The 17,415-nt window shown below is 39.9% G+C and overlaps 1 protein-coding gene across 3 annotated transcripts in view; it reads left to right on the top strand.

Moving 5' to 3' along the window:
* LOC124169159 (insulin gene enhancer protein ISL-1) overlaps positions 1 to 17,415 on the top strand; it is a 420,525-nt gene that overhangs the window by 234,450 nt on the left and 168,660 nt on the right. The gene's annotated exons all lie outside the window — the stretch shown is intronic.

Genomic DNA, 17,415 nt, shown 5'->3' with positions numbered 1-17,415 from the left:
CGCCAAATTCATGTATGTGCCTGTCTTCTTTTATTGAACTTGATATGGGGGTATTTTTCTCTTGTTAAGTTATATCATGTACTGATTAGGTGGCGACACTACGGTCAGTCAATGTGATTGACGTCACCAGCAACTTCGGTATCGTGTGATATATAAGCTTGAATGCATTGAATGTGTGAAGCAATAATGTAGTTTAGCTGCGTATTTCGTCAGTGAGTGTGATATCATTCATTTGATTACGAATTATGTTATCATTTAGCATATTGTGGAACTTCTTTAGTGCAAATATTTATCGCAGAATATTATTGCAGTTTAACTTTTTATTCCCAGGGTTCACGGAGATACCCTTTCGTTTGACTGGTGAACTGATATAGAAGGCAGTTCACACGTGTCATCAAGTTTTGATAGTCCTGACTATTAACTTAACCCCGGTATGATGGAAACTGACGTCGCGACGCGTCGCTTCAACTACATTTTTCTTATGGGCTCATTGTTCTGAAATTATGCATGTTTTTTGTCAATTATATGAAATGACAATGAAAATAACGCTCTCGGTATGATAGTCCCCCATCCCTTCTCGAAGCCATTGTTGGGATGTAAACTTGGTATGCCGGGGTAAGACACGCTTCGACCCTCTGAGGCATGTCCATAAAGCACCACTCTTTCCCCAGTACAGTGCAAGATATTCGTCTAGTTTTAGCATTGCTAGTTATGGTACAATGTAGTGTTTGGTATATATTATGAAAAAGGGTGTAGAAAAAATCCAGGAATTATTGGTCCGTATGTTATTCAGTTCCGTAGTCATTTCAATCAATTCCTCAAGTTTTTTTTTAGCTGTGTGCATTTCGGAGTTCTTCTTGGTCACTGCTCCACCACAGAGCTTGAATAAGTCCTTAATTGGCATGCAGCAAAAATTTTCCTTTCTCCCAATAATTGGTTTCCAGATGTGATATTACTTTGACTCATAGTTTATCTATCTCTGGTATTTTTTTCGCAAAAACGCCCTCATTCGGCGGTTTTGGGCCAAAAAAGAGTAAGTTTAATGGGTATTCCGAGATTATTCATCCTTGGACTCCCGGAACAGAGATGGACCCCTATTTTGGACAGTCGGGCAACTGGCAGACAGCCAACCGTTTCCAAAGGGTTCGATATGATGAGGGTTCAAAAAAAAAGAAAAATTGACGGTAAAATAAGACTTACCTATCATAAACTGTTCTCTCGTGGGTCAGTTAATAGTGCTTATTTATTTAATAAGGCGCTAAATTTGCATAGAAAACCATTAGGTTTGCACCTGTTCTATTGCCAGCATGGATAAGTCAACTATTAGAGAGTGGGTAACTATGTAAAATAATTCCTGCCTAACTATGAATCAATAGATAAAAAGTTTATTTTTCCTGAAAATTGAATTGCGAGTATCTTCAGGAAAGAAACTGGACCTCCTATTCAGAATGTGTGGCATTCAATTCCTGTGGCTTGCTTTAGTCTGGGTTGACCACTACCCTCGCATTTCCACCATTGTGTGAGTGTTATTGATGGATATAATTTAGTACCGCATAGTTGAGGCGTAATCTTAATATAAGCTATAGATAAAATGGCAGATTGTCTTAATTAGTTGTTGGCAAGTATTGCCTTTGCATAAATGCGATAGAATAATTTATTAGTATGTGTAACGTTTTTTGGATCGTGTGGTGATTGATCACCCCCTGCCAAACTTCCTTAGAGGTGGCTCGCTGGGTATTATTAGTTGAATTATCCTTGCCGGCAATCGAACAAGTGAAAACTTAATGGTAACTTCTGCATTAAAGAAATAAGCTTCAATCACTGCTACACCAGTGAGCAGTTTATGATTAAGTCTTATTCCACCGTCATTTTTTTTAAACTCTCATCATCTCGAGGCTAGGGCTATAAATAACTTTTAGGTGGATAGATTAGAAATACGTAGAAGTTTTCAATTCGAGAAATAAAAATTGCTAGAGCAGATGGAGATATTCTTTGTTGTTATTCACACTTGAGTATACCTTTGCGTTCGACAATCTTGGGAGGTTGTTTGAAAAACACATAAAACTTAAGTGCTTGCTTTGGATTGGATAGTCGCACTGGAGCTTTCTTTAAGGTATGCTGAAATTACCTGTGCAAGATATGCGTTCCTTGTTGTTATGCACACGTGAGTACATGCGTGGGTTATTGAAAGGAGAAGTTTTTTTTTCTTTTAGGGCTGTTTTAAGGTGGAAGTAATCAGGGTTGTGGCCAGAGCTCTCGTTGCGCGAGAGTCCTTGCCCTCTTTTATTGGTTCAATTTTAGAGCCCACTCCACCGCCTTTCGCCATTGGTCCCTTTATCTTCCCCTAGCTCTCGATATGATAGTCCCCCATCCCTTCCCGAAGCCATTGTTGGGTTGTAAACTTGGTATGCCGGGGTAAGACACGCTTCGACCCTCTGAGGCATGCCCATAAAGCACCACTCTTTCCCCAGTACAGTGCAAGATATTCGTCTGGTTTTAGCATCTCGCCTCGCACTGAACCGAGTACTTTGATCCTTCCATGTCCCCAATGCAAATATTTCCCAAATCTTGGCTCGTAGTTTTCCTTGGTTTTCTGTAGGTCTCCATCTTTTGGGCTTTCGCCGCGTTGCTTATCAGAGGTTGTGTATCTACATATGCAAGATACCCTGTTAGCCACCGCTAGGGTGCTTGGCAAGGGTTGATCAATCAGCAGCTATGGGATTCCCACGTGCACACCACACGGTCCAAAAAACGTTACGCATACTAACAAAGTATACTACCACATTCATGCGAATGCAAAACTTGCCAACTACTCATTAAGGTAATCTGCCAATTAGTGGCGTAACTATGGGGGGATGAGGGGATAGATCCCCCCAAAGCCTCAGATAAATTTAAAAAATATTTAAAAATAGAGTCTAGTTTGATGTGACATTTAATAACTGCACATGCTTTAAGTTAATATTTTTACGGCAAAATTATGCAAAATGTACTTGAAGGCATGTCATTTTATTAGACTTTTCCCGCCCCCCCCCCCCCCCCCCCCGGGGAAAGGGGGTCGCACACTAGGCCATTCCTCCCCCCAAAGCGTATTCCTGCATGGGCGTACCCAGAATCAAAACTGGGGGCGGGGGGCTAAACTAACCGTGGTCGTTCAAGTTGTAGCTTTTTTCCACATAAAAGGCTAATGAAACCAAAATTTTAAGGAAATTACGACAGAAATTCATTATTTTTTATAATTGTTTGCTTGAAAAAAAAATAATTTTAATTTTAGTTCCATGTATTATACTAATGTAATGTTTATTCAAAATAAAAATTTGTTCATAACTTTTGCTTTGAACTAAATTTATTTTAGCTTATAGGGGGGCAGCTGCCCGCTGAGTACGCCCATGTGTTCCTAGTTACGCCACTGCTGCCAATAAAGCTAAAACACACAAAACATACTGTTAGAAATAATAAGAAAATTCAGAAACATGCATTAAGGAATACCTAAGTTAGTCGGCTACACTACAAGTCATTTAATGTATGACATTACATGTAAAAGACTGTAGAGCTCTGTCCGCAACCCTGATTACTTACTTATAGTTAGAATAGCCCTAGGTTGATGACAGTTTCGCCAGGTACACATCTGCAGGTGGAAGTGCCGATATTTGCATTTTGGCGGTGTTTATGTAGCCCTTTCGCTTCTGCGCTATGATTAGTCAGTTTTTTAAACCATCTTTCCCTTGCAAGAGTTTGTTAGATGGTCTAATGGCTGTGATGGTCACGTGACTAACACTTGAAAATTTATTAACCGAAATGGCGCCTCTATGTTACGAAATATTTATGTGCCTAAGCACAAACACGATAGTCTCCATAGCAATTAGCACAGGCAGCACTTCGTTGGTAAGTTTTTGTTTTTTTTTACACTCGATTAAACGAGGTACAATCACCGAACTCTGACTACGAGGGTAGAAGAGCAAGTATTTTTATTTTATCAGCCATTTCTGTTTACCCGTTATCCATCCCTTAAGTTACTCGTTTCAACGCAATTTTTCGAGGTATTTACCTTCATTTTCGGAATGGTTATTAACATCAAAACAGCAATTGCTCACGGCCTTTAGGCGTTCACAGTGGATATTTCTTCTATATTGGAGGTTTTTTAAATAAAAGTAAATGGTCACTTCCACGTATTTGCGTATCATTTCATTGTCGACTGCTATTGAAGTGAAATTCTAAGTGACAAACCCAGATTTACAGTGATTTTAGCCGAATATTGATGGCTCGAATCCAGCATCGAACTCGTCTCTGGTTGGGCTCCATCTTGCGCAACTCGTTTGCTCACTTTTTAATCTCCTTTGAAATATCCCGAGAATGGACTTCCAGAGAACCGGACTCACCCCATGAAAAAACCCTCTCCAACCCCCTAACGCCCTACTCCATTCCCCTCTTCCCACTTCTTTTTCCCGCCAGAGAGGGGCGGCTCGAACAAAAGCGAAGCGGATGGCGCACTTGAGGGAAAAAGGGAAGGAGTTGCATGCCGTAAATCCGGCTTTTGAATACCAATCCTCGCATCTACCCCCAGACACGGTCCTATCCTCCTGGAGGGCTTGAGGCGTGCTAGGAATGGATTCCGTCCTTGCATTCCCTTATCGGGGTCGGAGAGGGCCGTGCCAGGAGTTGGAGAATGGGTGTTACGCAAGAAGGTTTGAATATAGTGGAGGGTCCCCTACGGGTTCCGATCGTGGAGCGAAGTGTGGCAGGAATAGGGGTGCTTGGGTAGGATAAGCCACGCCTACTTTGACCAAAACATTGACTATCCTAGAAGGGTCAATGCTTCATATTTGGTGAAATTTTTGGTCTTAACTCGTTAATGTATTAAAATACCCTATGGAACTCACACGGTGAACCTTTTTTAATTACACTATTTTGTATGGTTCACAAAGTTATGTCTTCAACATATTTTCCCATGGAAAAATTATAAACTATCACCACGGTTACGTTCTACAAACCGCTCGCCTGAAAATAAAATTTTACGAGTGTAAACTGGTCGCTTCCCTGCGTTAATACTGGTATTTAATTTTATTATAGGCAACGAAAATTTAAGAATTACACTAAGGAGTATATTTTCAAGAATATTCCCACTAGTAAAGTGGTAACAGACACAGTGTTCATACATTAATAGAAGTATCGCGAATGATGGGAAAAATACAATAACAATCACGGGAGAAATACTAGTGGTTGTGGTAGCATTTTTCATTTAATGTAGTGCATTTGCAGAACAAAACTTAGCCACCTCAAAATATCAGTCGGACCAACTATAAGTTCAAATTACATTTAAATAACCTATGACCCGCACAATTTAAACCTTTTTTTTTCTTACTTCATTGGTAGGCTTCGCGAAGTTTTTGACTCAAACATATATTCCCATGGAAAAATTATTATCAATCTCCACGGTTAATTTCTTCTTCCTACTCAGCTGGAAATAAAATTTTACGAGTGTTAATCGGTCATTTCCCTGCACTTATACCCGTATTTAATTTTATTATAGCCAACGGAAATCTAACAATTACAGTATGAAAGCATATTTTGAAGTATATCCCCGCCATTAAAGTGGCTGACAGACACAGAGTTTATACATTAACACTAGAACTACCAATGGAGTCATTTTGACTCCTCACGATGTACGCGATCGCCTGATATACTTTCGATTTTCGCATATTAAAAAAAATGATTACCTTAAGTAATGTATCAATAAAAGCCAAAATAATCAGAAAAAACATAATGATAAGGTAGGAGTCAGTATGACTCCATTCGGTAGTTCTAGGAGGGATATCAAGTCCGGTATTAGTAGTGTTAATGGAAATGTCGCGAATGATGGGAAAAATCCGGGGATAGTCACCGGCATAATACTTATGATTATGGTTGTATTTTCCACCTAATGTGGTTCATTTTCAGGAGAAAACTTAGCCACAACAAAATATCATTCAGAGACTAAGTCCAAAAATTGTCAAACTAAGATGGCGGTACGTTGACCACGCTAAAAACTCGGAAACAGCGCCTCCAGATATTCACAACCTCCTTGGTGTTACGTACTGGGCAGAGGAGGTGGAGCTAGTTTCAAATTCCCGCACCGTCTTCCTCCTCGCTCACCCGTCTTCCACCTCGCTGGGCGTGTTCATTCGAAGCTTACCCTCCGTGCGTCCGATTTTGAGTTGCTGGCTGTTTTGCCAATCGGAAGCTGGGACCCCGATGAAGCCTTTGCCGCAATACCTGATTTCCCACGGTGTTGTGGGCCCGGTGAATACTCAACAATAAGAAGGTTGGGTATTTTTACATGTGTTATATACCATGGCCTTGGGCAGTGGCATAACTAGGAATATGCTTTGGGGGGATGTGGGAGGGCGACCCCCCATCCCCCGTTCGGGAAAATTCAGTAAAAATGACCTGCCGGAAAAGATAAATTTTAAATAATTTTGGCACTTAAAATTTGTGCTTTTTTAAAAGGTTACATTAAAATTTACTATATGTTCAAAATAGACAATATTTTTTAATATTATTTTTATTTCTCTGAGGCTTTGGGGGGGATGTATTCCTCTCATCCCTCCCCCCATAGTTACGCCACTGGCCTTAGGTAATTCCAAAGCATATCAACCCAAGGGTCGACGCTTGCTAATGAGTTTATAAAAGAGTTCAACTGATTCAGAAGTAATATAGTGGAAGTACGGCATATTGAAATGAAGGGTAGATCCAATTTTCCTCAGTTATTGTATGCGTATAACACATTAAATAATTGTGGATAAGTGCTACTACATTTTATTTCTATATGGGTTAATGAAGGTTACCATAAAGCACTATGTTTTTAGTTCAAGTAATACAATCATCAAAACTTGAAATGGGCCTCATGTTATCTTCACGTGGACACTTCCATCTATATTTCATTTTAAATATCGTTCTGTTGTGTACTGCATGTACATTATATGTCATTCTGTAGTATATCAAATACTTTTCTAGTTTTAATAAGCGTTAAGATTGCATAAAATGGATTCTGCCGGTGAAAAAGGGATGTGCTGAGCATAATGAATCTACCATCTATCCAGAAAACTTGTTTGTAAAAAAACACGACAACCTAATAGGCATCAGAAGCCGTGGCCCATATACCCTAGCTACGTCAAACTCCATTTGAACTGGAATAGTGACCCGTCCAAGTGTCGCTTGGTATTCTTGCGAAAAGTATTGAATTATAATGAAAGATGAGCCTTAAATCAAAATAGTTAAGTTTAGCATATGACTGATAGGCGATTTTTATGATTGCATTGGTATCAATTATATATTTCCCATCCAGTTATTCTAATCCGTTAGTTATTACCTTTAAATGCCGATTCACTCCGGGGTTGAATAAAAGCGGCCTAGTCGTGATTATAATGTGAAATCTACTAACGCGGCCTTCAATCTTTACAAAAGGAATGGGATTCATTCCTAGTTGGTTCATTCAGGTGTATTCATTCCTATTCAGACTTCCCCCCATCTGGCCGCCGCCATTTTACGATTATGTAAAGCGGCCACCGTGAAGATCACACCTTGGATCTCGTGCCCTCGGTGACACTACTAGTATGGTCGGCAGCCTTTGTGTCGGAGGTCCCTGGAGGAACAGCGGGATGGTTGTCGATCGGGCCGCGATACGCCCTTGTAAAAGAATACTTTTATTCCGTATCGCGGACACCATCTGGATGTGTGTCTCCCTTCTTTTTTTTTTGGCCGGTATTTGTTATAGGCGGTTGGTATCCTCCTGGGCCTCAACGCTGCGGGTGCCCTTGCCTCCATGACACTTCGCTTATTGCCAAGAGTGGTCACCGCCAGGGGCGCAGCTAGGAATTAAGGCTAGGGGAGGGGTTTAGGCATAACTAATACTGGGGAGTTAGGGGATATGGAATACCCGCCAGGGGAAGCTGGTGGTGCGGGGCCCTCCCCTAAAAAATGTTTAAGATTTCTGAGGGATATTTTTATAATCCTTACATTATTCTATAAGTAACATTAATCCAATTAAGTAAAATGGATTAAACATATTTCTCTGAGCTCTGGATGGGGTTTTATCCCCCAAAACCCCCCTTTGCTGCACCACTGGTCACCACCGAGTAATATTAGATAATTCAGCCACTAAATATGAGGCACTGAAAAGCTACGGGATGTAATTCGCAAAAGCTAACTTATGTTTAGTGACATAATCAAATACAAAACTATTTTCATGGTTACGTCCTGTCTAACAAAAAGAAGCCTTGCACATATGGTTTTTAATGACCTTACCCTCAACGAAATCAACAAAATCGATCCCATTTAATCCGGTTTCTTGAATGATATGGATAATAATTAGCAAAATATAAATTACTGGCGCCAAACATGGATTTAACTGAGGTGTTTACACACGTTGTTCTCGCTACCTTTGAAAGACAAGACAGTCCTCCTTAATACGATGTTAAACGATGAGTTTTTGGGTTCTCTTTTGAGGAGTGGGCCGATGTTCGTCAATTTAATCTCTTGTTCGTGGTATAAAGGCAAGGGTGGGCCATTAAAAAAAGAACCGCCGGCGGGCCGGTGGAGGACCGGAAGGTGGCGGTGGTAATCGCCGCGAAATTAATGGTTGCGCCCTCGGAATGAGACGTCAAGATGAAGACGTAGGAGGTGGGAGTGGCTCTGAGTTAAGAAGGCAAGTCGTGTCACTTGCGTTTATGGCCATGTGAGCGAATACTTGCGCATAATTTGCGAGTTGGAAAAGGAGATCTCATCGTTTCATGCTGTTGAGCCTATAGTGTGGTTTTCATATTATTTTTTTATTGCGCAAATCGAAAGATTTGCGACAAAGGAAACAATTTCAACAAAGGAAAAAAAAAATAAATCGCACTCAGATATAACAGAGTAATTACAAGTATCTAAGGTGATAATTCGTTATGACAATATTGTCAAACAAACAGTTGTTTTTTAAAAAGAAACCATAACATTAGGATAACACAGAGTTTATACATTACTTAATAGAAGTATAGCGAATGATGGGAAAACTCCGACTGGCAATCACCGGCTAAATACTAGAGATTATGGTAGCATTTTTCACTTACCTATTGCAGTTCATTTTCAGGGAAAAAACCTAGCCACCTCAAAATATCCGTAGGAGAATAAGTTCGCAAATTGTCAAGCTAAGATTGCGGAACGTTGACTCCGCAAAAAAAAAACTCTGAAACAGCGCCGTCAGTATATTCCAAATTCCTTGATTTTGGATGAGTCAGTTCTTAGTTTTTAACCTATCACTATTTTTATCAATTTATATTAAAGCAATATCTAATATATGCTGTACTCCTTTGTAACTTGCTCTATCTCCTTGAAGTTTCTTGGGTGCAAATCTTCCATATCGTATTTTGTAAGTCTACCCCTCTTCATTTTGGCTCGAAACTTTCCGTATTAATCCCCACCAACCATAAACCACTGCTGTTTTCTTCCCCTTATCCATCTCCGATATGCAAAGCGGTCGACGGTTTCCCAGCAGACTTCTTCGGACCGAAAGATTTGTGGTTCACGGCAAACCGCGTCGATCCGCCTTACCAACGCCATAGATATTCCCCCTTCTTGGTTAAAAGAGCGATTTTTGGGTATGTTGCAACGCCCAGGTACCCCTGAAGTTCCGTTCAGGCTAGACGGGTTCCTACACAGGTAGGCTCGTTCTCGTAGCTCGTATATGCATAGATTGACTTATTAATCTAAAGCATCACTTATAAGAAATACCGAAAAAATTAAGCAATAAAAATGTGGAACTTTGCCTACTTAGAGTTACAATAGAGTTGAATAGAGAATAGAGTTACGATAGAGTTTAAAAGTATCTCAGATTCGAGCATACCGTACTTATTGAAGGGTTCAAAATTTATCTTTCAAAATATAACAAAAAATTTTGTCCTCATTGAAAATATTTAAGAAGCAAAAAATCAAGAATTAGCTTGTGGATGAGAGTGAAAAGATATTTTTCAACTACCTACCACCACTTTGAGCCAGGCTCATAACATATTGCACCCTAATAGGGTGGTTTCCTATTATTTTTTTATTGCCTTAATCGAAAGATTATTACTCCTGGAGTACGTATTTCACGCTTTTAGATTTTTAAATGACAATATCTATTTTTCGCGATTAAATGAAAAGTGAAAATTTTCAAGCGCGCGAAAACGCGACGCTCAAGTATGAATGCTGGGAAATATCTCCGTACGTCGTATTTCTGGTTCCCCCTCCCGCCCGGTGAGGTGACCTTGAGGCGAGGCTTAGCGCTGATACGTCGCAGGCTGCTAGTGGGTAGCTGAGTACCTTGCTGAATGGTAGCGCTTGGCTTAAAAAAGGTTTATTAATGTCTTATCAAACGAAGAAAACTTTCCGACCTTAGCCAGTTTTAGTAGGTGATTATTAAGACATGTTTCCCTGAGCTCTGTGCCTCATGCATGCATTGGTAACCTCAGACGATGTATAACTCCTATCCTCTCGTGTAGAAACTAGGTCCCTGTGACGTCACGTGGAGTGAAATCGCATGGGCGCCAATCTGGCCTTTTTCAAATAAGGATAAAATTTGACCCTTGCCATTCGTCTAAACCGGTATTTCAAAAACCAAATAATTTGTGTATTATGAATACACTAATGGTGGGTAACGAATCGCAATCAATGCCTTTCGTTTTCTTTGATGAAGGAAACTACCCTATTGGCTTCGTTAAAGTCTTATGTTGATAGACATTTCTTTTAGTCCTAGTGTCCTCCGTTCCCAACTTTTTCCCTCTCGCCAATTTTTTGTGGACTACCTCTTAACGATCTCGATATTTTTGAAGGATCATAACTATGCTATATTACAATTGCAGGTACATTTGTCATAGACAAACATATGAGTAAATACATATCTATGCCATTCCAGCCTTGATAAAAAAGGAAAAATTTTATATAAATGATATCCGAAACAAACTAGGCATGCCAAACTAAATACAATTTTCCGCGATCTACATTTTGATATTACTAACTCAGATGAAGATGATGTAGTTATATCGAGACCTAAGTCGGGAGTAAAAGTTTATGATCGTGGAAAATTGCAGGTGTTCCTTTGAAAATGTGCTAATTTTCATTCAGGTAAACCTCTACCCAACCAGTCTGGAGGCCCAAATACGAAAGACCTACCTCCATCAGTCACAAAGATTCCTTTGGAAATGTATCTCCGCCTCCACAACTATCGATTGTCACATTTTTCTCCCCCCTCCACCCCTCTCCTAACCCCTTCTACCTTCCCCTCTCAACTCGTCGTCAAAAACTCTCTCCCCCACCCACATATATTACTTTTTTCAATTCCGTGTGAGCTCTTTTGTGCCCGCTACGAACCTCCAACCCCACCGAACATTGTCGCTCCTCTTTGAGCCGAAAGTTACTCCCATCTTGCCAGAATATATTCTTTTTCCTCGTCTTGTGGAACTTCTTTCACATCTTTCGTGCACACATGTGTCTTTTTCATTTTCATGCTTAGGTTCTATTTTGAATGAGTCCGTTCTTAGTTTTTATTTATCCTTTACAATTTTATCAATTTCGATGAAATCAACATCTGATGTATGCGTTACTCGTTTATAAATTGCGCTATCAATTTTAAGTTTTTCGCGTGAATGAAGTAGACCCTTTTCGAGATTATCTTTTATATTAATTATATCGTTTTACTTCGGTATTTTTCAGTAGTGAATTTTTATAAAAAAATATAAACGCGAATTCAAACAGGATTCTGATGCATGTATATTCCAAATGAATGTAAGGATAACGAAGTTACTAAACAAATAATAAGTCAGAGCGTTGAAAAACTAGGACGGGTTGATACGTAGTCATCCTTCTTATTTATTCCAGTGAATGACAGATATAGATAAAAAACCTGTTCTTAAAAAAATTGCAAAAATTATTCATTTCATGCGATTGTATAACCTAAATTTAAAGAAACACTACTCCTTAGTAACCCTCTTAAACTCATTAAGGCCGTTTCACACGGTACACGGATTGCGCAGTCTGACGTACGTGTGAAGGCGCAATCAAAATTGCGTCGTGTAAAGCGGTGAATTGCTAGAACACATGCGAGAATGCGTGGATGCGAGACGGCAAAATAGCCCCTGTTCTAATTTCGTTCATGCATTCGCGCAATTCCACGCCATTCTAGAAATTAATGCAGCACTAACTTGCGCAATTCCTCGTACCGTGTAAAACGGCCTTCAGGATGCGTCGACCTTCTTGGTGGTATTTGTGGTATCACCTTATAGACATTAAAATATCCCATGTTGATTGAACATTCCCCAATCTCACAACAATATGGATATTATTGGGGATCGTTTTGGTGTGGTGGCGGGAGGTTTTTCTTCTTAGATAGTGGGCTTTGGTTCGAATCTCGGCGGTGGTAGAGAATTTTCAGAGATTGCTCTGCTTAAATGTTGTGTGGTAGACATTTCAATCACAACACAACGTCCGTCGTATGGGACGTTAAGCCGTGGTCCCCTTGGCGCCTTTCGTTAAGAGCAGGCTAATGCCGACGCCGGATTTCCCTCCACTCATCCTTCCATACCCTTCTCTCGTGGTGCAAATGACCTCATCAGTCGATAGCCTCCTCGAAGTTATACCGTACCATACAACAGATATTATTTTAATAACCGTCGACCTGACTATGCGAGATTTTGAATTTTAAGGTCACCCTTTCAGAGTTTCGTATAAATCTCGAAAAATTTCATCGTCGATATGGCGGCTCTGTCGAGGAAAGCAAGGGAGATAAGAGGCGAGGAATCTGGTAAGGATAGCGAAGGGGGAAGAGTATTGTCGCGAGAGGGATGAATGGGAAGGCATGGTAAAGTAGGGGGGAACAGGGGTCTTGCGAGGGGAGGGGGAACAGTGGAAGGGTCCATTACCGAGCAACGCGGTCCTTTGCAACCTAAACCCCTCCCCCATTTCCACTCCTTTATGGACCTCCCCTCTCGAGAGCGCGTCTTGCAATATCCTTCTCTCTCCATGGTAACAATCCCCGGCTGACGACAGTGTCGCCTCCCTTGAAAGCGCGGGGATCGTCATTATCGTCTTTCTGCCGTTTGCCCGCCTTTCGTGTCATTTGGAGGGTATGGGAGGACCGTAGCCTCGGAGATGTGCTGGTTGGAACACTACCTCCACGACTACAGGCGCCCAACGCGGAAAGCGCGAGATTGTGTATCCAATGGTATTCTTACGGCAGAATTCAACAGAGTTTAACCCTCATATCTTGTCGCACGCTTCAATGATTTTTTGCGAATTTAATCCAATTTATAATATTTAGTAATGTTAAAATAAATTCTTCATTGTTTCAAAACCTGACTTTCTGTATCTAAACTTCTTTCATATTTTGACTTCCATTTTCCATTTAATCCTATTCAAAATGTTCGAAATTTTGATCTTTTTTTCATCCCTCACCTATCTCGTACCATATCCATCTTAACTTTCACCCCACTCCTCGCAAGACCCTATGAAATCTACCATTCTTTGCTATTTATTTGATAATATTGTTGAATATTATTTTGTTCATTGTTTTTCACGTATTGCTTACTATTAGTCAATTGTTTTCTCTGTTATTGTTGGTCTTCTGTGATTGGCCTCGTGCTCTTTTTGGATTGCATTAGATAAATAAATAATTAAAGTAACGTCGTCTTTATTACAAGTGAATTTAGCAGTACATAGTCCTTTCTTGCAATTTACTCGTTCGACAATCACATGCATCCATTCCTTGGATGTTGGTAAATCCACTCACGCGGGATTCAAACCCATGGGTTGGCAGACAAGGTCATTACCCCTGCCCACCGAGGCCGTCAATTTAAGCACTACGGAGAGTATGTATGATATTCAAGACGGAATTTCAGACAATTATTGCCAGAAAGCAATAAACGATTCATTGCTTCCTTCATTACAGTCTATTGCAGATTTCGAAAGACGTAATCATTAATTAACATTTAAATGGCCTATTTTATGGACCTTGTATCTTTAAGTTAAAACATCGATGCATAATCGTATTTTAGGGGAAAAAATAACTAGACAATTGGCGATTGCGAATCAATTGTGCCAATATATTGAGTAAATGGTTTAAAAAGCGTCGTGAACCGTCCATATAGGTTGTTTGATAACAATGTTACTGATAATATAGAAACAGGTTTAGGCACATAAGCAGCCCAATTAACGTTGCAGTTAAAAATTTCGAAATAGGCTCCTTTTTCCCAGGAATAAAATTTCATTTCAATCGAAGCGGGCCTACAATTGGATGGATGTTCACTTCTCGTACCGTAATTCAAGTTTGTTTGAATAAGTGTAGACAATCGATGACATGGTTGAAAAAATAGAACTACCAACTTGATCGTAGTATCTCCATCAAGCTACAGATGACGCTAGTGTCGAATAGTAATAATAATATAGTCGAATATACGTATAGCCCATGTATTCCGTGCATGGAATGAAGCGATTTATCGAGTTATCGGAAAAGTATCGCGGTAATCAAATGAGTCCGTCCGACATTACTTTTAACGATTACTTTTGCAGTAATTTGTATTTGTAACGATCAATTTTTGTATGTAATTTACTCCTTATGGTAAAATAGGAATCGTTACTTTCTTTGTTGTCGTTACTTGCTCGTAATCGGCGATTAGTTAACTGATTTTACTGAATTACCCAGGCCTAAAGATAACTTTTTTTCGCTTCACTTAGTTTTGATCGATGCCGTAAAATTACTTGTTTTAATAATCGCTTTTTTGCTCGTGGTGCTACAACTGTAGCAGTGGGATCCGTTCTTGGGCGATGGGCGGTGTCTTTCATCGCAACGCCCCTTATTTCCCAGCCTATTGTTACCCCTGCCGCCCCTGTATTCCACCTGGGCCATCTGCCTCTGCTCGGATAAAAGCAGGGCCCGTCCCACTTCCTCACGCGGCCCTGGAGAGATGTCTAGAGACGTCCTTCCGATCGCGAAACGGGGTGACGTCACGGGAGGCACGGAGCGAATGGTTATTTTTTTTTCGGGAGGATCGATATCTCGATGGTGAAAGACTCGGTCGTAAAGTGTGACGGCGGCAGAAATGTATCCGTGCAAAAGAAAGGGGATTTGTTGCGTAAAGGTTGGACACTCAGAGGGATAATGCAGGCATGCTTTTTCTATCCTTCGATTTAAAAACCGCACCACAGTGATCACGTAGATTACGATTACGGTAATTTTAGGTATTATCCGTTTCCTAAACGTACATTTGGATATACACATCGATGTTGACTGCTATTGATTCCGATTTTTTTTTAATCCGATCAGTTCCGATCCCCTCGGTAACATTAAAAAAATCTTTTAAAGTAACTGCTTGGAAATCCTTATTTTACATGCGTATTTAGTCAGAATTGCAATATTTTACTACCATGTCGATACCTCCACTGCAAAAACGCTCAGCAATTGCCCACCGAATCAAATCCGCTCATCTAGTAGCTCAACTACTAGGTGAACGGATTTGATTAAGTAGGCGATTGTTGAGCGTCTATGCAGTGGAGGTAACGATGTCTTCGCATTGTTTAATTCGTCAACGTGTTGATTAATTGCAAGGGCTTACTTTACTCCATATTCACGATTGAATCAATGAAGTTAGTAATTTCTGCGCATTTATTTCAGACTCACACAACGCTTTTTACCATGCCGTTAAGCTATCAGAAATTACAGAGTTTACTTATTCTATCATGAATATCTAATATTTCCATCAATTTGCTTTTAAAGCAATCAATTTAATTCCATATTTTGCTTTGCGTAAATATTTCCGCTCTCAACAAAAACGTATTTTGGGGAGAGACCACAGAGGAAACTTCATTCGTACCTGGTGTTCACCTTTCAATTTCCATGAATTATGTCCATGGCGAATGTCCAAGCCGCCAAAGCTCTGGCTATAATATTTTTGAACTTACATGTGCGGATTACTCCGTACCTACGCTGGCTCACGTACCTCAGACTGGTCCGCGGTTATTTCCATGACGCTGTTCCCCTGTTTCTCTATCTGCCAAGATGGGGTAGCGTGTGAATTAGCACCAATTACTAACATATGTTTCTCTCGACTTTGAATGTAGGGTTAGTCGATCGACTTCATTCATACCAGTAACCAATTTCTGTACCTAGTATGGCGGGGTAGTGGCTTTATGTTGGTAATTTATGATGTACTCAACCTTTAAATTAGAATTGGTTGGTCGAAAGAATTAGCCTCAGCAGCTTGCATGTGTTTCTGTCATCCTTGAAAATATATTTCGTCGATAGACTGCATTAATTCCAGTAACCGGTTACTGAGCCTAGTATGGTGGGGGAAAAGGTGAACATCTTTATCTCTATAAATTAATTTTTATACTATTTTGGTACGAAATATCACGCATTCGATGGGTAGTCGGGAAGCTGTTTTGCTAAAATATAATGGTGGAGTAGAATAAATGTGTTTTATGGGTTAATATTTTTATGCTAAAATTAATTGGTTTTGAGGGGTGCCTACCCCGCTGGGTACGCCATTGCCGTAACTTGCAATATGACCGTGAACCTATTTTATTCTAAGGTATCAAGTAAAGATGTTGTTGTGGGTAAACTCTTCTCGGGATTTCCACCGGGTTAATTTATTCATAACGGCCAACGTTTTAAGCTTCGACTCGGGGGTCTTCACCAGGGCTGCTGAATGTTGTTTCATTTTTTTAACTGAAAATTCAACATTTTTTATAATAACTTTTAAACCGTGACTTCTATTTGTTTGATTCGTTTATTTGTTCACTTATTGTAAAGGCTTGTTTCATTCCATATTCAGCACTGTGGAGTTAGTAATTTCCAATAAAGTATTCATGACTCGGAGGACGATTTTCACCGCACTATTACATTAGCCGTTTTGGATAACTTAACTCGGTGGGAATCCCGAGAAGATTTTACCCACATTATTCGCCGAAAGAGCATCAAATCATATTTAACGGTATTATTTTCATTGTAATTTCATATGATTGATAAAAACGAATGGAGAGTTTCAGAACAATGAGCCAGTAACAGTGTGACGTCAGTTGTCATCATACTGGGATAAAGTCACAAGACAGGACTGTCAAAACTTGATATTGGTTAACTAGAATAATTTTTTTTAGGTTAACATTTTTGTAACAAAATTAATTGATTTCGGGGGTTTCTGACTAAGCTTGGAAATATATTATGTAATCCAGTGACGTAACTATGAGGGGGATTGAGGGGATAGATCCCCCCAAAGCATCAGAGAAATAAAAAAGTTAATTAAAAATATTGTATAGTTTTGAAATATAATAACTGCATCTGCTTAAATTTAAATGTTTAGTGCCAAAATGATGTAAAATGTATATTCAGGCAAGTCATTTTTCAAAACTTTTCCCGCCCCAGGCCATCCCATCCCC

The sequence above is a fragment of the Ischnura elegans genome, chromosome 12 (genome assembly GCF_921293095.1).
Source record: "Ischnura elegans chromosome 12, ioIscEleg1.1, whole genome shotgun sequence".
Taxonomy (NCBI): Eukaryota; Metazoa; Arthropoda; class Insecta; order Odonata; family Coenagrionidae; genus Ischnura; species Ischnura elegans.
Note: the sequence above shows the minus strand (reverse complement) of the source record. Positions and strands in the feature narration are given on the sequence as shown.